The sequence below is a fragment of the Lissotriton helveticus genome, chromosome 12 (genome assembly GCF_964261635.1).
Source record: "Lissotriton helveticus chromosome 12, aLisHel1.1, whole genome shotgun sequence".
NCBI lineage: Eukaryota > Metazoa > Chordata > Amphibia > Caudata > Salamandridae > Lissotriton > Lissotriton helveticus.
This window is the reverse complement of record NC_136073.1, coordinates 817,343,773-817,368,115: the sequence shown is the minus strand read 5'-3', so window position 1 is coordinate 817,368,115 and position 24,343 is coordinate 817,343,773. Positions and strand designations below refer to the sequence as shown.

The 24,343-nt window shown below is 48.7% G+C and overlaps 1 protein-coding gene across 1 annotated transcript in view; it reads right to left on the bottom strand.

The window, feature by feature from the left end:
- The window catches only part of DCST2 (DC-STAMP domain containing 2), a 285,622-nt gene that overhangs the window by 78,772 nt on the left and 182,507 nt on the right, over positions 1-24,343 (bottom strand). The window lies entirely within an intron of this gene.

Sequence of the window (24,343 nt, the reverse complement as noted above, 5' to 3'; positions counted from 1 at the left end):
ATTCTCGCTGCCGCGTGAAGTGTTTTTTTAGTGGGGCCAGGTGCGATTTGGGGATGCCTGTTAGGATTGAGTTCCCGTAATCCAGTCTTGATAGAACTAGAGATTGCGTGGCTAGTTTGAGGTCCTTGTTAGGAATGTAAGGTTTAATTTTGTTCAGAAGTCTGAGGTTGAAAAATGCGCTTTTCGCCGAATTTTTAATGTGGTTTGTCAGGGTTAGTTTGGGGTCTAGGGTGAAGCCCAGGGATTTAACGGAGTCGGCTAGTGTGAGGTTACCTTTGAGAGCATCGATCGACTTTAGCCACTCGGTGATTTGAGGGTTATCTTCTTTGTTTGAGATGAGGAGTGTTTCTGTCTTGTCGGGGTTGAGTTTCAGGTGATTCTTTGTCAGCCAGTCTTGGACTTCATTTAGGACATCGTTGAGTCTGTGGATGTCTTTAAGAGAGGAGGTTTCCAGGTAAATCTGCGTGTCATCCGCGTAGAGGTGGAAGTGGATGTTGGCGTTCCTGAGTAACTTGGCGAGGGGTTCCATGTAGATGTTAAAGAGCTGAGGAGAGAGCACTGATCCTTGAGGGACACCCTTGTTGACTTGCTGGGTATCGGAGGTGAAGTTCTTAATTTTTATTAATTGCGAACGGTTATGTAAAAAGGAGGAAAACCACTTGAGAACTACCTCGCCAAGGCCGGCTCTTTCTTGAAGAGTCATGATGAGGAGCTTGTGGTCCACCGTGTCGAACGCTGCGGAGAGATCAAGGAGTATGAGGAGGCAGCACTTGTCAGCCTCAAGAGATCCATGAATGTCGTCTATGATGTTCAGCATCGCGGTTTCTGTGCTGCGGCCTTGTCTGAAGCCGGATTGGAGGGGGTCCAGGAGATTGATGTTGTCCAGATGTTGCGTCAGTTGCAGGAGTACACAGCGTTCAAGTGTTTTCGAGAGCAAAGGGAGGTTGGATATCGGTCTGAAATTGTTCAAGTCAGTTGAGTCGAGACCGGGTTTTTTTCAGCAGAGGAGTGACTTGCCCCATTTTTAGACAATCGGGGACCACTCCGCTTTGTAAGGAGCTGTTTATGATTCTTCCCCAGATGGGCGCTAAGGTAAGCTTCATTTTTTTGATTAAAGAGGGGGGAATGGGGTCTGAAATGTGTGCTGATGGTTTGGAGGTCGAGATCAGCGAGATTATCTCAGCTTCCTGGACGGGGCGAAAGCTTAGCCAGGGGGAGGGAAAGGAGTCGGATGGGAGTGCCAATGGGGTGGCCGAGTTTCTCTTCTGGAGGTGTGGGTTGTTGATGTCTAGAGATAGTTCGATTTTTAAGACCTTATCGTTGAAGAATTTGGCGAAGTTATCACAGAGTTCTTTGGAAGCCTGCAGGGTTGAGGGCAGGGGCTTTGTTGTTTGTTGTCTGATTATGTTGTAGAGTTCTTTGGGTCTGTTTTTGGATTTGACCAATGCCTCGCGGAAGAAGCTGGATTTCTTGTTTTTGATATAGTTGTTGTACTTCCTGCGGGCTGATTTTAGTTGGAGGCGGAGAATGGCGGTTGGGTTATTTCTCCACTTTCTTTCTTTGGCTCTCAATTTTCTTCTTTCTGCGTTGAGGTCCGCAGTGAACCAGGTTCTAGATGGAGTGGCTCGGCTTCTTTTGAGCTTTAGAGAAGCTAGATTGTCGAGTATGGAGACTAACCCCGAGTTATAGTGGTCGACGAGATCGTTGGTCGAGAGGTGGAGTGTGTTATTTGGAAGAAGTGAACTTAGTTGACCTTCCAGGATATCTTGGGGTACTTGGGAGAGGTTTCTCGACCATTTAGGGGGGTCTTGCGGAGGTTTAAGCGAGATGATGGGGTGATTGATGTGAAATAAGATCATGTGGTGATCTGACCAGTCAACTGGTAGTATGTGGTTGACCGTGATAGAATTGTTTTGGGCAATGATGGCATCCAATGTGGCTCCTTTGTAATGAGTCTCCTCAGTACAGTGTTGGGTGAGGTTGTTATCATCAAGGAGGCTAGATAGCGATCTGATTAGAGGGTTATGGGTCTCATTCCATCGGAGGTTCAGATCACCAAGAATTACGTTTTTGGAATCGCCAAGTGCGTCTTGTGCAATCAGGTTTGATAGTTGTTCTCCAAACTCATTATTTCTGCCCGGGGGGTGATAGAGTAGGTGGCACAGTAGAGAGTCGTTGTCTTTTGTCTTGATGACGGTGGATAGACATTCAAAGGAGTCGTACTCGAAGTAGGAGGTTTCTGTGATGCTCCAGCTGTCCTTGTGGATGATAGCGACCCCACCTCCTCGTTGTTTAATCCTATCTTTGGAGATGAGGGAGAAACCGGGTGGAACCAGCATGTCTAGGCAAGGAGGGGATGTCTTATTAAGCCAGGTCTCCGTGAGGAACGCAACGTCAATGTCATGTGTGAGTATGTGTGAGGATGGCTTTGGCTAAGTCCGTTGCATGTAGAGAGGCAGATCTGCAATTGATTAGGAGGCAGTTGGTGAATTTCTCCTGATTGCTGGTGGTTCTATCTTTAGTCTCTCTAGGTATAGCGGTGAGGACTGGTAATCTCTGTGGTTTGACGATGGGTAGGTCTTTCCGGTGACCTGTGATAACTTGGATTTTGGATTTAGGTGACTCAGCAATGGAGGAGTCGTAGGTGGCGGCTAGTAAGGCTGCTTCCCTGTCTGACATAGGAGCTTCTGATCTAAGCGGCCTGGAGGTCGGGTGTTTTGAGCCCGCTGGAGTGGGAGAAGAAATAGAGGACAAGGGTCTGGTGCAAGGGGCTCTTGTTGTTTCGGGTTTTTTGAATCAGAACCCTGGTCCTTGGGGAGGGGGGCGAGAGGCTGGGCACTGAAGGCTTTTAAGGGCCCCTGGGTGATGATGGTTTTGGCGTGGAGGGTGGTCCGGGGAGAGATTTTGTGGGGGTTACAGACTATACCAAGGTTAGAGAGGATTTCTGATAAACCTTGGGTGATGGTGTTGACCTGGTTTTCCAGGGCTGCGAGACGTTTTGATATGGACTCAAGGGAGGGGATGTGGGCATCCGGAGTGGGGCCGAGTGTGTTAGGGTTCGAGAGAGTGGGTTGGGAGATAGGGGTCAGGGTGAAGGACGGGGGGGTGTTCAGGGGAGGGCCAGGAGGGGGTTTAGACAAGGGGGAGGTAGGGAGGAGGACAGGAGGGGGTTTGGACAGGGGTGGTTTGAGAGTTGTAGGGAGACTCGAGGAGGAGAGGCTCGTTGACTGAAAGCAGCCTGTTGGCGTGGGGGTGATTGCTGTAGGAGGCTGTCGGAGACTGACGTTGAGGGAGGTGAGGTAGTTGGAGGAAGGGGTAGAGGAAGGGGATTGAGTGTCCTGTTGATGTTGGGTGACTGTGCGTGGGGGGTGAGGTATGGCTGGGGGAGGGGGGGCCTGTCGTGCTGGATAAGGGTTGCGGAAGGGAGTATCAAGTTCTTCTCTGTTAGTTGTGGTCGTGGTCGGAGGCGGCGTTGGGGCGAGGTTAGGGAGGGTGCGAAGGGCTGACCTAAGTGCGGGAAATATGGAGTCGAAAGCTTCCAGGTTCTCGTTGTTGGCTTGGATGAGGACCGTGCCATTGGAGAAGGTGGTCACGGTTATATAGCCTCTGCCAGCTGATCTGAACGGGAGAGTGGCGGTTAGTTTGCAGCTGTGGAGAGTGGAGGTTGTTTTGGCGATAAACATCCGCGATCTAATCGTGGAGACCCAGTATTCCGGTCTTTCAGTGTGGAATATTAGGTCCATCTTCGTCGGTCCATTGGAGGCCGAGTGGTAGATGTCAATGATTAGGGTTTCTTTATGATTGCGAATGAGTTTCTGCTTGAAGGTGCGTCGCAACTTAGTAGATAGGAGTGGGGGGAAAATGATGGTGAAGGAGTTCCGACTGTGAGGTTTAAGGTGGGCAGGTGGGGCTGGTGGAGGAGGGGGCTGGTCCCGGGCCATCGTGGGTGTGGTGGAGGGGGGAGCCTGATTAGGTAGCGGAGTGGCGCTAGGGTGGCCCAGAGGGCAGGCGACAGGTCGAAGGTGCGGTCAGTAGGACACGTGGTTAGGAGTCATGTGGGGCATTGCAGGCCCTCCTGGTCCGCTATTCTGAGCAACGGCGTGCAGGTGATGTTCGGGGCAGGGCAGTTAGACCAAGTGCCTCTGCCTAGGTGGAGGGGGATCTCATTGCCCCAAGTTATGCTTCCCCGTGGCAGCCAGTGGCACAGGAGGGGAAGGCTACGCTAGTTAGCAGCTATTATGAGTAAGCACTTTATTAATGAGTATGATGTTGGTTGTAGAAATGACAATTTATTTATTTTCTTAATGCATCTTTCGCTATCCAATGTTGGTGAGAGTTGTTCTTCTGCGCTTTTCCCACTTCTCTTTTTTCCCCCTCCTCTTTCCCTTCCTTTACTACTCTCTTCCTTCTCTTTTTTTTTTTTTCCTTGTTGTAGTTCTACTTCTGTTTTTCTGAAGTGTCCCGGTTTTATGTTCACAAGATCTGGTCACACTGGAGATAGGGCAAGTGCCCCTGTAGCTCCTTATAAATGATGAGGCAGGACATCCCAGTTGCCCCTCTGTTTGGTGCCCCCCTTATCTTCCAGTATCTCTCCGTGTGGAGAGAGGTGGTTCCGGTGGAGGCTCTGGTCAGGCGACGTCCTCTTTGGCTGCCATTTTAAAGTCAGGCACGAGGCCGGCGGTGGTAGGAAACATGGGGCTCTGATGAGGAGGCTTTGTTTATCGGGGTAGTCGGGGCTGAAGCTTGGTGGTGCCCAAATAAGAGTCAGTAACTCACGGGGTAGAAGAAAAGCGTCTACGGAGTAGGCTCCGGTCAGGCGACGTCCTCTTTAGCCGCCATTTTTAAGCCAGGCGCGGGGTCGGCAGCATTGGGAATCCTGGAGCTCCGGTGGGAGAGTTTAATGACTTCCAGTGGTGGTCGGGGCTGTAGCTTTGCGCCCTCATAACTTTCGAAAACGTCAGAGGGTGGAAGCCGCGGCTCTGGGGGAGGCTCCAGTCAGGCGATGTCTTCTGGTGCCGCCATTTTGAAGACAGGCTCGGAGGGCAGCGTAGCCGGAGAATCCCTGAGCTCCGGTGCAGGAACTAAAGTCTTCCAGGCTGGTCGGGACTCTGATGCTCAAGTTTTGCTTTGTTCACCCTAAGTTGGCAGGGTATGCCCAGATGTGGGTCCCTTGCTCACTTTGTCACTGGATTCAAGCTAGCCTGGCTGATGACGGCTGATTAGCCAGAAACCGGTCCCAGGATGCTTGTTTCCGGTCCAGGGAAGACGTGGCTTGGCAGTTCAGTCTGGACTGTTCCCATGGGGCACAGGGTCAAGACTGATTTGCATATGGCTGGGTTCAAACTGGAATGGCATGGTGAGCAAAAAAACGATGGATTTAGGCCCAGATCTCTGTACTGGGGTGAATGTATGACATTGTTCTGCATTCTGTCCATCAACTGTTGTTTTTACTCTACACCATGCCACATATTTTGCCCAATGGCAGGCGTAAACCATCTTTGTAGAGGGACGCCTGGCTGGCAAGATAATGTTATAGACTTCAGGAAGAAGGTCAAAACCTGTCACCTGTCAACTGTCAACGCTAAATCTCCAGGCAAGAAAGTGGAGCAAGGACAGGTTTGGGTAGAGAACCCTTCCCTGTGGCTGTGACAGAAAATCCTCCCAAAGGGGCAGCGTGATTGGAGGGCTGAGGGTCAAGCTCAACATCTCAGAATAACGGACTCTCTGTGCCCAGTCTAGAACCAGAAGGATGACTTGGGCTTGGTCATTCCTGATCTTCTTGAGAACTCTTGGCAGGAGTGGTATGAGCGAAAAGGTGTACTGGAGGCTTGAGCTCCTCTGGAGATCAAAATCGTCTCCGAACGAGAGCTGCCTTGGGAACTCCAGCGCGCACAACTGCTGACATTGCACATTCTCAGTGGTGGTGAACAATTCTAACCAAGGCTCTCCTCACTGCTGAAAAAGATCTTGCACCATTTCCGGATGGAGTCACCATTTGTGTTCTATGAGGCATCTGTGGCTGAGTTTGTTCTCTTGGGAGTTCAGAGAGCCCGCCACATGTTGAACCACCATGGATATGCGCTGCTCTTCCACCAATGTCCAGAGATGCAGGTCCTTCTGACAAAGGGTCCATGACCCAACCCGCCCTTCTTACACATGGCGGTGGGGTTGTCTGTGAACATATGCACTCGCTTTCCCTGACTTTGGCACATTGATAGTGAACCTTAGGGAGTGCAAGAGGTCCATCGTAGTCAGGAGGTGGGAGACAACAGCCTGGGGCAGGCCTGCCTTCAACAGCCAGTCAATGTGATAGGGGGAAGACTGGCACGCATGATTGCTGCAGATGAGCCGAAACCACCACCCTAACTTTTGTGAACACCTGAGGGGTGCTGGCGAGGCAAAAAGGGAACACCTCGAACTGAGAATGCTTGTTGACCACTGTGAATCGCAGGTAACGCCTGTAATCATGCCAGACGGGAATATGGAAATAGGCATCTCGCATGTCCAATGCCATTATACAAACTCCAGGGCAGACAGGACCTGAGCAAGGGTGAGTATACTGAATTACTTCTTCTTGAGGTCGAGGATAGGACAAAGGCCTCCATCCTTCTTTAGCACCAGAAAGTAGTGGGAATAGGAACCACAGCCTATTTCTGGCATCAGCACTTTCTCTAAGGCTCCTTTGGCCAAAGAGAAGCCACTTCCTGGAGGATAAGAGATAGGTGGTCCCCAGTAGGCAATGTAGTGAGTAGGTGGCATGGAAGGAGAGGTAGTCTTGAAGAGGAGGGAGTAACCCCTTGAGACAATCTGCAAAACTCACCTGTCCGATGTAATGGACTGCCGGCGGGCCAGGTGCTGGCGAATCCTGCCAACCACTGGGTGCTCATGATGGTAAATGGCCAGACTAGGAGGGTTTGGAGGCTGAGGCTGCTGAGGTGTTGGGGGACTGACCCGACTGCTGGCCATCCGACCCACAGGCCAGTAGGAACCCCATACATGGCCACACAGGCTGGAAGGCTTGCACATCGCAGTGGTTGGCGGGTAAGATGTGGCTTTATGCACCTTCTGTGGCCAACAATGGAGTGAAAGGCGGATTGAGGGTGATGAGTGGCCATAAAAAGGCCCTGGCCGTAGATCTGCTGTCCGTAAAGAGCTCAAGTGCTGAATACGTCTTGTCTCTGAAGAGATGGGAGCAATCAAAGGGCATGTCCATCACCAGAAAAGCCAGTAGTCCTCACAAAGCGTGGCATCGCAGGACCACTTTAAACAAAACCGTTCTCCCTAGTGAGTCAGTGGTGTCTAGTTGACAGCCAATGGCGAACTAAGCTGCATCTTTCCCATCGGCAACAGCCTGGGACAGCACGGCCTGGGCCTACTCCGGGTCCACTGGCAGAACCTGCACAAACGGATCCCACAGAGCATAGAAAAGCGTCCCAAAAGGCATGTGGTGTTCATGGATTGCAATGCCAGGCTGGTAGAAGAAAATATTTTCTTGCCCAAAGTTTTTCAACCTCTTGGACTCCCAATCCGGAGGTGCAATTGGGAATACTCCAGGCTTTATGTGGGATATGGAGGCCTGGACCATCAAGCTCTCAGGAGTGGGGTGTTGGGTGAGGAAGCTTGTGTCCACTGTGGCAGTGGCAATGGACAATCGCCACGATCACAGGAGTCCCTGTGCTGGGCCAAGAGCCTCTTTTAAAGGGAGAAGCAGTTCTGATGGGGACCCTTTTGTCGGAAGCACTTGAGTCAAGAAGTTAGTCTTGACTGCCACCGAAGGCAAAATAAGGCACAGGACTTAAGCTGTCCTCTGCATCACCATTTTGAAGTAAACTCCCTCCTCGGTAACCACTAAATAGGGAGAAAGCATGCCAGTACCTGGAGAAGTATCCAGTCTACTGGCTTCACCCAGATCCTCACACCAGCTCAGTTGTTCTTCATATGGCATTCTTCAGGGTCCACCGACCTCTCCCATTCCTCCCCGAGTCTTAGGCCCTAAAAATAGGGCTCAAGCTCCAGCATAGGAGGCATGGCTCCAGTCGGCGCAGGCGTCTGACAACACCCCTCCGGTTCTGTTTCGGAGTCAGGGATGAGGAGGGGGCTGGTGCCACTGGCAGCATCTGCCTTGGAATCGGGGGAAAGTAGAAGGTGGCATGACCAGTGCTGATCCCATTCTATCTGTGGCTCCCTGGGGCCGACTGGTGCTGGAGCCGCTGACATAGATCCAGTAGGGGCCCCTCCCAAACCCACAGGGCACGAAGGCATGACAGAGGGAGCGGGCCACCCAAATATGAGGTGCATGGCCTCATAAAATTCTTTTAATTGGGCAGGGGTCACTCCGGCTCCCAGATATTCGAGGAGGTGCAGAGTCAGTACAGGCACTGACTCAACCGTGGGTCCAGGCCTTGCTCCTTCATCTCATAGGGCGACGGACAAGGAAAAATTGAAGCACAGTTCAACTTTTTCTTTCTGTTGGGAGTGGACTTACCTAAATGGCTCAATAACTTGTGGTGCGACGATGACCTCAGACTCCACGACCACCACTGGGACATTCCTCCCCACCAGGACCTCAATCGTCACAGCTTCATGCATCAAGCCGCAAGAATCTTGAGAGAGCACTTCCTTGAGGCCTTCCGGTTCATGGAATTACAGTCAGAGCAGGCCTTTGGGTCATGGTCCCGTTCGAGGCACCAGAGGCAAACAAGATGTGAGGTTGTCACCCACATGTGTCGGTGACAGGCACCGTAGAGCTTGAAGACGGACCTTTTTGATGACATACCTTCCACCCCAGGAGGTAAGACCTCAAAAGACTTCGACAAAAAGTTTAAAAAAACATAGTCAAAAAGCAACTATGGGTTGCACCTATATAGGCACAGTGAGCGTAATGTTTAGCGCGGACGATGCCAACAACACCACGCAGAGCCCAATGACACCATCTACCAGCGCGAAGGGGCACTGCTCACAATAAGTTTCTGGATCCAGTCTGATACCTGGGGATAATTATACGGTAAGGAATCTGCGGCTATATGTCTCTGTCAGATATTGTTTTATGGTTCCAGTATGGCCACCATGATTAGGACCAATGTGTTAGCCATTTTGATATGGTAAAACAATGATACAATATGGACAACCGAATTCCATATTGTTCACCTGGTTTAGAGGGTGTGGCCACAAGGGATGTGGTGTACTAGAGATGTGCAGCAAGCAAGTGAGCCGTTAGCACTGCCTTGGAGTTCTGTGGTAGCCTCCTATAAAATGTTTTTATAAAAAGAGGATAAACAAAACATTAAAGAGGAACTATAAAAGGTGACTGACTTACTGTTTTTGCTGTAATTGTTAATAATAAACAGATGAAACACTTAGCATCTTAAATAACTTTTCCTAGTGAACCAATCAGCCGTATAGCTGCTATCACTGACTTGTCATCATAAACAACTCAAGGCCTACTGCATTGAGCTTAAGCTATCCCACAAAACAACCATCACACATACAGTTATAAAATAACACCAGTATACAAAATTAAAGCCGGCAAGGCAAAATATTACCTCTCCTAAGGGGACCGAACAAGAATTCTCACAGTGCAAATCGTGCATACCCACAGTTTGTTAGAGAGGCAACCAGCACCAAAACCCTTGTCACTATGGTAATCTGTGAGATTGCAAGGAAAAAAATACCTATCTGTAGGTGTTAATAAATAGTAATAATCCACCTTTAATTCCCCATTGACTTTAACATACGCTTTTCATGATCAATATCTCAGGCTGCCTGCCTTTATCATAACTTTTTCATGATAAACAAGCCTGTGACATTTATCATTGGCTTGGCTCCATCACCAACTCATACCTACTGTTTTAGGCATAAGAGTTCCTGCAGGATGACTATCAGGCATACAGTCATTAAATTCACAAATGTTTACAAAATTACAGTCAATAATGCAAAATACAACCACTACTAAAAAATCCTAATAAGGGATAGCATAGGGCATATCGTTAGTCCCCACAATGGATCACCAACACCAAAAACATTGCCCACTACAGTAATCTGTGAGATTCCATGTAACTAAACATTAGACTACAGGCTTTATCAGAGTGTAATAACAATCCATCCTAAAAAGCCTACTGCTTTTAGCACATGTTTTTCAAGATACGTAGGTCAGACCTACTGGCTTTGCCATAACATCTCATAATAAACAGATCAAACCTATGGAATCAGTGTGTCTGTTTCCAATGAACCGATAAGGTGAATAAACGTAACCAATGGCTTTACACCATAACCAACATTGGGCCGCGTCAAGTGCACATAAATGTCAAAAGATCAAACATACAATAATTAAATGTACCAAAAAAAGAAAGTTTGCAAAACAATCAACAATCCCTGTCAATAGTGCCTAACAAGTATCCTCACAGTGCAATTCCCCCAGAGTTTGTGAGAATGAGTGGCCATCGCCCAAACCCTTGCCTACCGTGTTCATTTGTGAGATAACATGTATGTAACAAAATATTCTGTAAGGCAATGTGATAACAACCAGCTGGTAAGGGCCTACTGACTTTAACAAATGTGTTTCACAATAATTAAGCTAGGGCTACTGCCTTTGGGATGAATTTTCACAACAAGCATATCAGACTGATTATATCAGACAGTTTCCCATGGCACCAATAAGGCATATAGTTTGTCATCATAACCGACTTAGGCTTTCTGTTTCGAGCAGAGGCAACCATCAAACACACAGTCATACAATTAGAACGTTATAAAGAATTACAGATAACTAAGCAAAATGCCACCTCTCCTAGGAGGGCCGTACAAGGATTCTCACAGAGCAAATCTTGTATATCCAGGGTTTGTCACAGGGTGTAATGAATAACAAAACCCTTGCCTACCATGGTAACTTGCTAGATTTAATGTTACAAAATACCCATCTGTAGGCTTTAATATAGAGCTATAACAATCCACTCTTAAATGTCTATTAACTTTAACATATGCTTTTCATAATAAACTCAGCAGACCTACTACTAATCATAACATTTCATAATAAACAGATCAGACCTATAGCCGTGATCGTTTGCTTTCCACTATAACCACTCTATCCTGCTCCATTGAGTATGGGCTTTGCCACAAGACAAAGTGCAATACAAACACTGTTTTAACACGAGCACACAACTCAAGCAGTCCTCTACTCAGGGAAACCAACATGTGAGCCCCTCTCTCAGTACTACCCTGAAACCTCTTTTTTGTTGGTCACATTAGGTCCAGATACAGCTACCACAAGTGCATATAAATTAGTGTAGCCCATACTGCTCTCAAACACACAACTGCACTCTGAAGTCTAAAGTTAATGATGAAAGGGGAAGATGATCTGTGGGGCTCCCAGAGAAATATATACACAGAATATTGTTTACTCATTCAAGCCACTTAATTATTATTACCGTGGGGTTGTGGCCACGCAGGCGACCAAGATGGCCGCCCGTGCTTGAAGCTCTGCTGGTCGGGCACGGTTTCCTCCCATTTTCATCGATGTGGCTACAAATAACCCAGCGGACGCGCTCCTATAATGCCCGGGAGGAGATGCGGAGCAAATTGATGCCAGTGATGGGCAGATCCATGGAAGATGAGCGGCCTCTCCTCGGACCTGCGCTGCTGAGAACAGAGCGCAGGTTCTGCAGCCTTACAGGGAGCGGACCTGATGAGTGACGAGCTGCGCCAGATCCGAGAGATGAGCGTAGGCCCCTGATCGGCAGCCGGTGCCGGAATCGGCACCCCCCCTGCTTACAGGGCCGGCTCTAGGCTCACGGAGGCCCTGAGCAGGGAGTGTACGTAGGGGGCCCGAGGCCGCCAAATCCCTGCCAGGGGCCGCCACGCAAATATGTATCTAAGGATATATATTGGTGTGGCGGCCCCTGGGGTTTGGCGGCCCTGTGCAGGTGCACAGCTTGCACATGCCTTAGGCCGGCCCTGCTGCTTACTTAGTAGCTCTCCACCCGCCCTCCCTGCTGGAGCTGTGCGTGGGGTCCCGCTGTGGATGTGGCGGTTGGGGGCTTGACCGGCCTCGCGGTCGCGCTGGGCCTTGGTGCGCGGTGTTGCGGCGCGGGGTGAGGCGGGCTAGAGAGAGAGACCCGCTGGTTCTAGATGCGGGGGCCGCGAAGGTGCTAGGCCTGATCGGGTGTGCTGGCTCCCTCTCCTCCCTCTTGAAAGGCCCTGGTGGCTGTGTGGGGCATTGACCTGGGCAGGCTGCTGTTGATACCCCGACGCCTGGCCTAGATTTGAGCTTAGCTGGGCCCTGCTTGTCCTGGCCTCACACATTGCCGGCTGACACGAGGGGATATTATCCTTGGCCTCGGCACTGCTGCTGACACACCACGGGAAAGAGGCCCTCTGTTGTAATGTCTGGCTGACTCCTGCGGTTACATGAACATGGCGGCTGGAAGGTGCTTGGCGCTCATGCTCTGACTGTCTGGTGGTTAGTTCTGGCCTCGACGATTACACCCTCTACGCTACCCATCACGCTTGGTTGGAGAGCTGCGCACTCCCTCTGCTATACAGCTCTCTTGACTGGCTGGCAGGCGCCGGGTTGTAACAGTGTCGCACCTGCTTGCACCTGTGGCTCTTCATTCCTGGGGGCACTGACTCCGACCTACTCTGTGGCCTGTATTACTGTGGGCAGGGCCGGCGCTAGGCATGGGCAGAGTGGGCGGCTGCCCAGGGCCTCACGGCGGTCTAACTGTGATGGGGCCCCCTACCGAGCCCATCAACCTTTTGAAACTGTGTCATTGTAAGAGTGACAGGGGGGGAGCCGGTTCCCTTGGCGTTTGCTGCCATAGTGTAGTGTGCGAGGCCAACGGCGGGGGGCCCCCCTCACCTCGCCCGGCTGCCATGGAATGAAAAAGCAATATGACACCCCATCCTTTCAGATGCTGCAGAGTGGGCAAGGCGGGTTTGTGTTTGTGGCCGTGATCAGCCTAATCGCTGCATCTCCATAACAGCAGTTAGGCAGCTACTTGAACTGTGAGGTGTGAAGTGAGCCCTGCCCCTGCATGAATGAAACGCAGAGCATCCTGCAGGGCTCACAACACAAAAACACAGAGTGATCTCACATCACAAAAGGCGCTGCTCCTTCCATGGAAGGGAGAAGACAGAAAATGGATAAAACGCTTATTATTCTATTCTCTTTTTTGCAAATGTTTTTTTTCTCAAACAAGCATGTTCATACAAAACAAACATAAAAGGAGTTAAACATAAATAATAAACTCCAGTTATAAGCGCTTGGTGTTTTTTATTTGCATGTAATTGATGTGAATTGAAGGAAGAATGAGCAATTTGGTCTTTAAAAGTTTAGTGGAGATGCTAAGATTCAGTTAGGGGGAGGGATGGGGGATGACCCCACACTCATCCTTATCACCCCAAGGGGAGTGCAATGAACCCTCCAAGATACACCCAAGTAATATACCCCTCAAGCCACTCACCATCCATTGCTTTACGCATCTGAAAAGTAACACAAGAGCAGTTGTGTAACACAAAATGATGGGGTCCCCATTCTGCAGAATGTGATAATGGGCCCCAGAGTCTCCAAGATCTCACAGATATTCATTGGCCCAAGGCTGAATGGGAGCCCCCTGGTGAGATGGGGCCCTCAGAATTGTTGTGGGCCCATCTGTGCTGCAGGGGCCTCTATTGCGTCCTGGCACAAGAGGTGAAGCAAGGTAAGAGGCCGGAGAGAAGAGTGGTGAATAGCAAGGCATGTAGGGGAGAGGTGGAAGCTTGAGAGGCAGAAACAGCGAATGGAGGGTAGAGGTGAGAGAGAGATAAAACATGAAGGGGGAGATTTTCAAACCTTTTGCGCTGGTTTTGCATCACAAGAGTGACGCTAACCAGCGCAATTTATTTTTGCTGCTATTTTCTTTTCAGCGAAAACTTGTTTTGCGCTGGAAAGCACCCTTCAAGTAGTGCAAAGCAGCACAAAGCACTGCTTTGCGTTACTTTGCGCCGAGGGAGTGGTACATGGGCGTTCCCATGTAACCACACATACCCTTTGACGCAAAACCATATTTACAAAGATTTTTGAAGATGGTTTTGCGACAAAAGTTAACGCCCCTTCAAAGGAGGCGCTAACAAGAGAAATGCTTATATTTCTCCATGCTTTTACGACTTTGCATGCGCGCTACACTGCGCAGCACGTATGCAAAGTGGCAAAAGCTTTGTATCGTATCCAGCATAGTATTTTGCACAAGAAGGGTACCCTTCTGTACAAAACCTATGCTACACTCATGCACACACCCTAGCGCTTCAGCGCTAAGGTGTGTGCATGGCGCACAGTACTAAAACCAGTGACGGTGCAAATTAAATGCATCTGAGAGAGAGTGTAGTTATGGAGACTTGAGGGGCACTGTTAATGGGTGGTAGTGATGGAATCCGTGGCAGAGCAAGTTATTGGGGGCACCAACATTGTCGCACAGGGCTCCACCAGCCCTAAAGCTGGCCACTTCTACTTCCTACAGTTCTACCACCAAATCAAAAACGTTGATTTGACGACCCCTTGAATCTGTAGCATACATTCAAGTCAATGTATTATTTAGCAGTGGTCTAGGTTGTTCTAAGTCTTTTTTCGTTTATGTACAATCTTTATTTGTTTGCAATGGTGTCATGTAATTTTGTACTATATGTGTTGTGTTTTTGCACTTAACATAATTCTGGCGAGTAAAGAGCACACACTCAAAAAAGATTGTCCTACGTCTCTTAGCATGGGAGTGTGGGATTCTGGTGAGAGGACTTACGTTAAAACAAATTACGAAGTATTAATGTCATCCTAAGGTAGCACAATAATGGCACAGAAAGATAAGGGAGCCTTTTGAAATGTGCAATTATATCCATGGTGTGAGAGGTTTTTTCTTGTGTAATTTTATATTTTGAATGATCCCGCCCCTCATTACCTCAACAGGATCTCTCCCCTTTATGAGGCAGAATTGGAAAGTGTATCATGCACTCATCTGGAAACAATCATTTAACGAGGAGTAAATAATATATATCTTTGTGAGACCTGCACCTATCTTTTCCATCTAATGAGACAAATGTAATCCATTTAACAGTTTTAAAACATATGGACTTATTTCATTTGTATATTTAGCTTTTTGTCCATGTTACTGATATCCACGTTAGGTCTCTTCAGTGATGCCAAATAAGATCAACAGTCCTGGGATGTCACTTTCTGAGATGTCACTTCTTGTGATGTTACCAATGGCGGGACCTCCACTAGGGCGGAGGAGCGTCGCCCCACTACTTTCTCGCAAAAGCAGAAACACAAAATGCTAAAATGACCGTTTTATGTTTCTACTTCTAGCACTGCGAGGAAGCATAAGTGTTTGGTTGGGGGCGCGCGGGTCTGCTTTAGGGCAGGAGAGGAGTGCCTTGCCAACTGCTAAGGGCGCTGACTGTTCGACCTAACCAGTCATGCACACTCTGGCCTTTCTCTATGTAGGCTGCAATGCCATTGCAACATTGGGATTGGCTTAGGGGAGGGGAGGGAGGCTGCCTGCTTCCTGTTCCCCACCTCCCGAACTCCCGCGAGACCCTCCACACGCGAGTCATGCCGGCTGCGACTGGAAGTTACATGCAAATTAGAGGGGCCTCACATTTTCCCTTTCGCCCGGGGCCCCAGGAGTTCTAGGACCGGCCCTGACTGTGGGCACTCAGTTGATTTGATACTCAGCCCCTCTACACTTCTGGTCTGAGTTGCGTGATTGGGCCCTGTAGGTCGTGACTTTCAGTGTAATCACACGCTTGTGGTATTGCTTTCACACTTGTTCTGGGGGTGCGACTCTGCCTCGCTCCGCTTGTGCTTGGGGGCGGGAGAGCCTCATTGAACATGGGGAGGAAAGATCCTAAACAGCGGACGCTGCAGTTTGACAAGGTCCCTGGCGCCACTTCTGACGACCCTGCAGACATGGCGGATGGGGCACAGGGCAGTGATGTTGTCGACGACCCTGCCTCCCTCACGGCGGCTATGCTCAAGGAGATGAGGGCTGGCTTCAAAGCCCTGGACGGCAGATTTCATGCGCTGGATAAGAGGCTGGCTGATATGGGTGCGAAGGTCCAGGCACATGACAGGCGGTTGGATGTCGTGGAGGCTAGAGTCTCGGATATTGAGGACGGAGCGGCGCAATCACAGAAACGACGAGAGGGTGGAAAGAATTCTGAAAGTGGCAATCTCTACTAATATAATAAAGAGAGAGCCCAAACCTTTGAGGCGGGTAATCTCAGGAACCACAGCACCAATCACAACACCCAATACAGCGCTGGAAAGAGCAGTTGCAGCAGAAGGACATAGGCTATGCAGACGCCCACCATATACATTTAAAAGGTAAAAGAACCGTGCCAGCAAAGTAGTCCCTTGTGGGCATGTCTGCGTTGTGCTGTGGGCGTGTGCTGGGGGCATGACAAACGCTGGGGGCGTGTGGTACGTTCCGCCCTTCATGCCATATCTCATATTGTGTGCTAATCCCACCCTGCTCCCTTTAAATACCCCTGCATCCCATAATCATAACCCACCCTTACTCCTTAAAATACCCCAACACCCTTAAACACTAACCCATCTTAACCCTATAAATATACCCTGTACCCCAAAACCCAAACCTATCCATAAACCCTAAAAATACCCCTGTACCCCCAAACCTAGCCCTGAACCCTATAAATACCCCTGTACCTCAAAACCCAAACCTACCCCTGAACCCTAAAAATACCCCTGTATCCCAAAACCCAAACCTAGCCCTGAACCCTTAAAATACCCCTCTACCCCAAAACCCAAACCTACCCCTGAACCCTAAAAATACCCCTGTACTCCAAAACCCAAACCTACCCCTGAACCCTAAAAATACCCCTGTACCCCCAAACCCAAACCTAGCCCTGAACCCTATAAATACCCCTGTACCCCAAAACCCAAACCTAGCCCTGAACCCTTAAAATACCCCTGTACCCCAAAACCCAAACCTAGCCCTGAACCCTATAAATACCCCTGTACCTCAAAACCCAAACCGACCCCTGAACCCTAAAAATGCCCCTGTACCCCAAAACCCAAACCTGGCCCTGAACCCTAAAAATACCACTGTACCCCAAAACCACCCCTGAACCCTAAAATACCCCTGTACCGCAAAACCCAAACCTAGCCCTGAACCCTTAAAATACCCCTGTACCCCAAAACCCAAACCTAGCCCTGAACCCTAGAAATACCCCTGTACCCCAAACCTACCCCTGAACCCTAAAAATACCCCTGTACCTCAAAACCCAAACCTAGCCCTGAACCCTAAAAATACCCCTGTACCCCAAAACCCAAACCTACCCCTGAACCCTAAAATATCCCTGTACCCCAAAACCCAAACCTAGCCCTGAACCCTAAAAGTACCCCAAAACCCATACCTATCCCTAAAACTACCCCTGTACCCCATAACCCAAAACTATATCTGAACCCTTAAAATACCTAAACACCCCAAAACATATACCTCAGTACGCCAAAACATATACCCCGGTACCCATACTTACCTTATCCAAACATTAAAAAAAAAACATGCTTTTACCATTCATGCATTTACAACGAATTTCGTTGTAAATGTATGCGTGGTAAAAGCATATAAAATGTAATGCCATGCGTTATAATGGCATTGCGGAGTCATGGTACTTTCGTAATGAAAGTATGCGGAGTGATATATGCGGAAAGAAAGTTGCGGAATAATGGGTGTTTACCCTCCCCCGGTAAATACATTGGTGGCACGGCGGCCCACATCTCCAGCAACATACTCATATTTTTTTACCACCCTTTTGAAAAATGCACAGGTCTCTCTCATTGATGGCCAGCTCCGACATACGCTTTTAGACACACCTCCCGCCACAAGTTCTAGAATTGCGAACTTTAGAGCTGGGGAGCTACGTTCGAATCTCGGCATCAGCACAATATCCTGTGATTCCAGTCATATCGCTTTGTCTCCCCGTGCCTACCACAAATGAATGTGTTCTTCTGTAATGTAAATTGTGCTCATGCCATGTTGTCGAGTTTGCGCTATATAATATTGCAAGGAAAAATAAAGTAGGGAAACTCGAGTTCACACACTACTGAACGCGCACTCTTAAGTGCACTGTGAATCGGAGCGTTTCACAGGCCTGTCACAGATAAGAAATGCTATCAAAACGAAATCCTACAAAACAATATACTACTGGCCGGCAGCAATTCATGCCCGGACAACGTCGGGACGGGCTGCTAGTAAAGAATAAAGATTTAGAAGCCCGTAGTCGACGGAACAACGTCCGCATTATTGGTGTGCCAGAAACTGCCACCACTGGCCGCATGGATATCTTTGTGGAGCAACTACTATCGGATTGATATGTTTGGCAGAGAGACATTCACATAGGGTTCAGTGGTGGAACTTGCACACAGATCGTTGGGACCTCGCCCTAAACACGGGCAGCCTCCGAGACCCATCATTGCTAGACTCATGAACGTTTGGGACAGGAACACAGCTCTTCGTGCTGCCCGCGAGCAGGGGGAGGTCCAGTGGCAGGGGAGTAGGCTATCGTTTTTCCCAGACTTCACTGTCGTGGTGCAAGACGCGAGACACAAGTTCAATGGAGTGAAAGCCGCTTTAAAGAATTTGGGCCTTAGATACGGTATGCTCTATCCGGCCTGGCTGTAGGTGGATGTAGACGGAAGATCCCGCATCTTTGAAACCCCGATGGAGGCACAGGAGTTTTGCCAAGAGTATAAGAAGAAAAACAACGAAACGACGGCCGCTGCACATGTGACATCCCCTCCTCATAGTGGGTCAGAGGCCAGCATTGAGCTCTTCTCTAATCCTGGGACTGGTTGATTCATTTTTGTGTTTTTCTTCTATGTTCTGCTGCGTTATTGCCATACTTGTAATTTTTTTCCATTTGCCCCTAAAGTATTCAGCATTGCCCGGCCAGCGTGGCGTTGCTACGCCTCATGGTGGACACCGAAGTTTCTTTGTTAAATATGCCAAGTTTACGGTGTGTAAGTGCGATTACTGTATTACAGTGCCTGTTTTTATTGCACCGACATTTGGTTTATGGGGATGGGTTCTGCCTCACCAGGGACGGGGGGAGGGTGGGAGGGGGGGGGGATATTTGCTATCTTTTCATAGATTTACAGTCATCGCTGCACACGTTACTGTTACATGGTGCTGGGTTGGTTTGAAAAGTCAAATGATTGTTGCAATGTTTACTAAATGGCACAGTTAGACTGGCTGCCCGGTCCTTCCGGGCTATCTCTGATGTCTTGGAATGTCCGGGGGTTAAACCATACACGTAAAAGACGGCAAGTCCTCAATTATATAGCTAGGCATAACATTGACATAGTTTACATGCAGGAGACTCACTTGTCTAAGTCCGATGCGCCACCTATGGCGGCGTGCTGGGGATCCCATAGATATTTTTCTAACTATAGTAGTTATGCAAGAGGGGTGGCCATCTTTATCCATAAAATGGTCCCTTTCTCTCTGTATAGGGTGGTGTCAGATGGGGAGGGCGCTTGTTGATAGTTCTGGCTCTCTAATGGGGCACAATGTGGCTCTGGTGGGATTATTCCTAACGTAGACTCGCCTGAATTCTACCATGCGTTGCAGGTGCATCTCCTGGCTTTGGATCCTTGCCTATTGTTAATAGGAGGGGATTTTAATTTATTGTTAGATCCTGCTAGGGATAGCACCTCCTCGTCGTCAGACTCCAAGCTCTGTTCACGCCACGCGCTGCAGGACATCTGTAGACACTTCTCCCTGGTCGATATTGAACGCACGCATCACCCGCACCTTGCATCTTACACACACTTCTCTGGGTTCCACAACACCTGGACTAGAATATACTACTGGTTGGTCTCCACTGGAGCCGCTTGTTGGTTTAGGGGTTAGATACACTACCAAGGACATTCTCGGACCATTCGCCGATCCTGCTACATCTCAACATTCCTAGGCCTGGGGGATATGAGAGGCAATGGCGTTTCCCTAGGAAGGCACTTCAAGATCAGGTATTTTTTGAGGAAGTCAGGGAGGCTATTGAGGATTATTTTGAAATCAACAATGGGTCGGTGGATACCTGGGCTGTACTTTGGGAGGGTTTTAAGGTCATTATCAGGGGGGTTTGTATTGCTAAAAATGCAGGGGTCCTGAGAGCTCTACAATCCACTTTAAGCCGCATTGAGAATGAAATCACAGCCCCAGATTTGGAACTGCTACAGCATGGGTCAGAGACCGGCGAGGCTCGTCCTTTAGCTTTGATGATGGAGTTTCGGAAGGCCGCTGAGTGAGAACTGTTATACCTCAGCAAACAGCATGTTGCCAGAAGATACGGGGAGGGCGAACGGCCCGGCAAAATGTAGGCACACACGCTCCGTCCTCCGCGCAACAAAGCCTATATTACTGAAATCACAGGACCGAATGACCAGGTGTTATACTCCACTCCGGACATATGCGATACGTTCCTCTCGCATTTTAAAACTTTGTACACCTCTAGACTCTCCGGGGACCTCCAGGAACAAGGAGAGTACCTCGCAGAAATTGCACTGGTATATCTTGAAAGGCATATGCAAGATTTCCTTGCCATTCCCATATCCCAGGAGAGTGTAGTGGAGGCGATTGATGCGCTTAGCGGTTCCTCGGCACCCGGCCTCGACGGGTTCTCCGCAGATTTCTACAAAGCATATAAAGATATATTGGTTCCGAGATTGATAGAGGTGTATGCGGAGCCTCTTGAAGTGGGTATCCTTCCGCCAACTTTCAGAGAGGCGGTCATTATTCTTCTCCCCAAGCCGGGCAAGGACCCTAAGCTCTGTGGCTCCTATCGGCCATTGTCCCTGCTAAACCTTGATTATAAAATATTGGCTAAAGTGATCGCGATCCGGCTGTCTTTATTGATGGAATACATTATTTCGCTGGCACAGTCTGGTTTCATCCCCCACAGGTCCACATCGGTCAATTTGCGGACCTTATTTACAGTGTTACATAGGATTGACCCCAATACACCGGCCGCTGCGGTGCTCCTTGACGCTGAGAAGGCGTTTGGCTTCCTTGAGTGGCCCTTTTTCCTGTCAGTGATGCATCGCATGGGGATGCCTGAGTGTTTCGTCTCTACGACGGCTCTGTTATACACGGAACCCACAGCTAGATTGCGACTGAATTGAACAATCTCTGCGTCTTTTTGTCTATCCCGCGGCACCCGGCAGGGCTGCCACTTGTCCCCATTACTTTTCATTTTAGCAATGGACCCATTGGTCCGGCATTTCCAAGAGAAACACTTGCACCGTGGTTTGCAGTTTCGTACTGGCCCTCTTTTGGTGTCACTGTATGCCGATGATACTATTCTGTACGTTAGACTGCCCCAGCTTAACCTCAAACCCCTTATTAGAGAAATTATCCGATTTGGCAGGTTCTCCGGTCTTAGTGTTAATTGGCACAAATTCGTGATTTTTCCGTTAACCAGCAGTGCAACTGCATGGGAATGCGAATTCCCGCTTGAGTGGTGTCATGACGATGTTAAATACCTCGGGGTTTATGTACACTTAGACGCAGCCACTATCATTAGATTAAACTATGGCAGCGCAATTAGTTTGCTAGAATCACAGATGGAGAGGTGGTTGCGGCTGCCTTTGTCAATGGCGGGTAGAGTTGCCATTATCAAAATGGTGATTCTCCTAAGATTTCTATATTTCTTTAACAACATTCCTATCCCTCTCACCCAGACCTTTTTTTTACAGCTGCGTCAACTTCTTTTACGACTAGTGTGGGGAGACAAGAGACCTCGGGTGAGCTGGCAGACTCTGACACTTCCATATGAACGAGGCGGGTTCGGGGTTCCCGATATGTATCTGTACTATTTGACCGTGCACTGTTGCTATTCATATGCTTGGTACCACCCAGACGCACGCGTCCCATATTTAAAGCCAGAGGCTGATTTAGTACTTCCTCAGAACTTGTCCGTCATCTTACCTAAAGGAATCCCAAGAGACCCGCGGGACATTCAGACGGTATCTACCACTTGCTGGGCATGGGAAAGGTTACGAAGACTGTTGGGATTAGACCTGTTGTATTGCCCGGCACTGCCGCTTCCAAATCCTTCACTACTCCCCATAACAGGTGAAACTTTAGTTCAGCGGACATTGGAGAAATTTCAAATCCACAAGATGGGTGACCTCTTCCCCGACAATCATATTTTCTCAGTATCGGAGGATGCGCGGTTCCACAAATGTTTCTTTATGGACGCCTTTGTACTGCGACGTATCCATTCCATGTTGCGAGCCACCTTTCCTTCTTATCCGGTTGCTCCTGAACCGGCCTCTCCGCTGTCCTCAATTATAGAAAGTCCAACTGGTGCACATTTGATTTCCACATTGTATAAACAATGTGTGATGGATCGGCCCTTCTCCGACGTTAAAATTCGTACAGCATGGGAAAGTGATTTGGGGGGCCCTATCACTGATGATCAATGGGAGCAATGTTGCAAGGTAACAAGGGAGGTGTCCCTGAATAGTAGGCATAAGCTGCTACATTTCAAGTTTCTCGGTAGGATGTACCACACCCCGGCATGGTCCCACAAGATAGATCCCGCTAGACCCCACCAATGCCAAAAATGTTCTGCTTCACATGCTGACTTTGCTCATCTCTCCTGGACCTGCCCAAAGATACAACACTACTGGGTACAGATGCACGCTGCGCTGGGGCACATGCTTTCTATGACACTGATTCCCACACCTGAGATTGCACTATTGGGATATATGGTTAATTTCCCTAAAAAGGTTAGAAAGTTTGAAGCGCTTGGATTTCTGTTGGCCAAGCGAGAGGTGGTGTTATTATAGGGTAGTAGGAAAGTCCCTTCCTTGCAGGCATGGCTTCGCAGTTTAGCGTTTTGTAACGTGAACTGCGAGGAATATGCGACCTTAGTGCCCAGCTCCTCGCGACCTGTGTATATATGGGGCCCGTATAGGGCATACATTGTCAAGAAACGTAATGTGGCGGATACGCAGGCCGCACATGTAATTGTTCCCGCAGGGGTTGGCTAGGGGTGATGTTACGTAATGTGCTTATATGATATGACTGTTCTTTTGTGCTATGCAAGTTTACCACTGTTTTGTCGAGGCGAGGTCTGGTTGGGGAGGATGGGACTGTGATAGATGCTGAGATGGGCCTGCAGGTTGGTCGATGATATGACCTAGTTTGCCTCCCTGTTTCCATTGTTTGCTGCTGCCATGAGTTCTAATATGTAATTTACATTGCATTGTATTAGTTTATGATGACGCTTTCACTGTGTACCGCTGTGAGCATTGTTTATTGCCATGTATGTATAAATGCTGAAAAATAAAGATTAAAAAAAAATATATATATATATATTATTACAGTGTCATGTGTGTGCCCCCCGAAATTGATACAGGGTCAGAAAAAGATAGAAAGCAAAAAAAGATTAGAGAGGGACAGGATAGCAAAGGAAGACAGACAAGAAAAAGAAGTATCAATAATGCCTCAGACTCATCAGGAGGACTGAGGGAAAAGGCTGGCAGTAGACTCTGGACTCACTTGATGACCCTGGATGGAAAAGCCCATGGGAACCTGAAACCCAGTCCACATAGAGTCAAGAGAGGAGGAGAGAGTCAACATGCCAAAGGAGAACACAGAGAAGTAAGAAAAACAGACCGAAGAGCACTGCCCAGGAGACCTGCGGCATAGCCAGGTGAGCATGTTGCAGAGGAAACGAATCAAAGCTAAGGGGTAATTAGACACTAAGGAGGGTGATGATACTAAAGAAGTGAGAAATTCACTTGCATATGGATCTTGGTAGCTGGAAATGACAGAAAAAAGAGACCACACTAAAACTGAATCCCCCAAAGTACCTGGCAGCAGAATAGGACTCTTTACAATGAATGCGCTTTTCATGCATCCCATTACAACAAGGTCATTACAACGACTGCGCTTTTTCAACACGAACCATTACATCGCAAGTCGTTTCAACGACTTGCTGTTGGGGGCACGCTGGACTTAGGAATAGTATTATTTACTATTCCTTCTCCAGTTTGTGCAACAACAGCGAAGGTGTTGGATTTGCAATCTAACACCTTTGCTGCTGTAAATCCAACACCTTTGCTGTTGTTGCACAAACTGGAGTAGGAATAGTAAATAATACTATTCCTAAGTCCAGCGTGTCCCCTACAGCAAACCGTTGAAACGACTTGCGATGTAATGGTACGCGTGGTAACAACGCGGTGGTTGTAACAACGCGGTGGTTGTAACAACCGCGTTGTTAAGGAACCGTGTTGTAACAACAGCGTTGTAAACGCTGTTTCCCCTAGCATCATAAAGCTGACTTTCAGAGA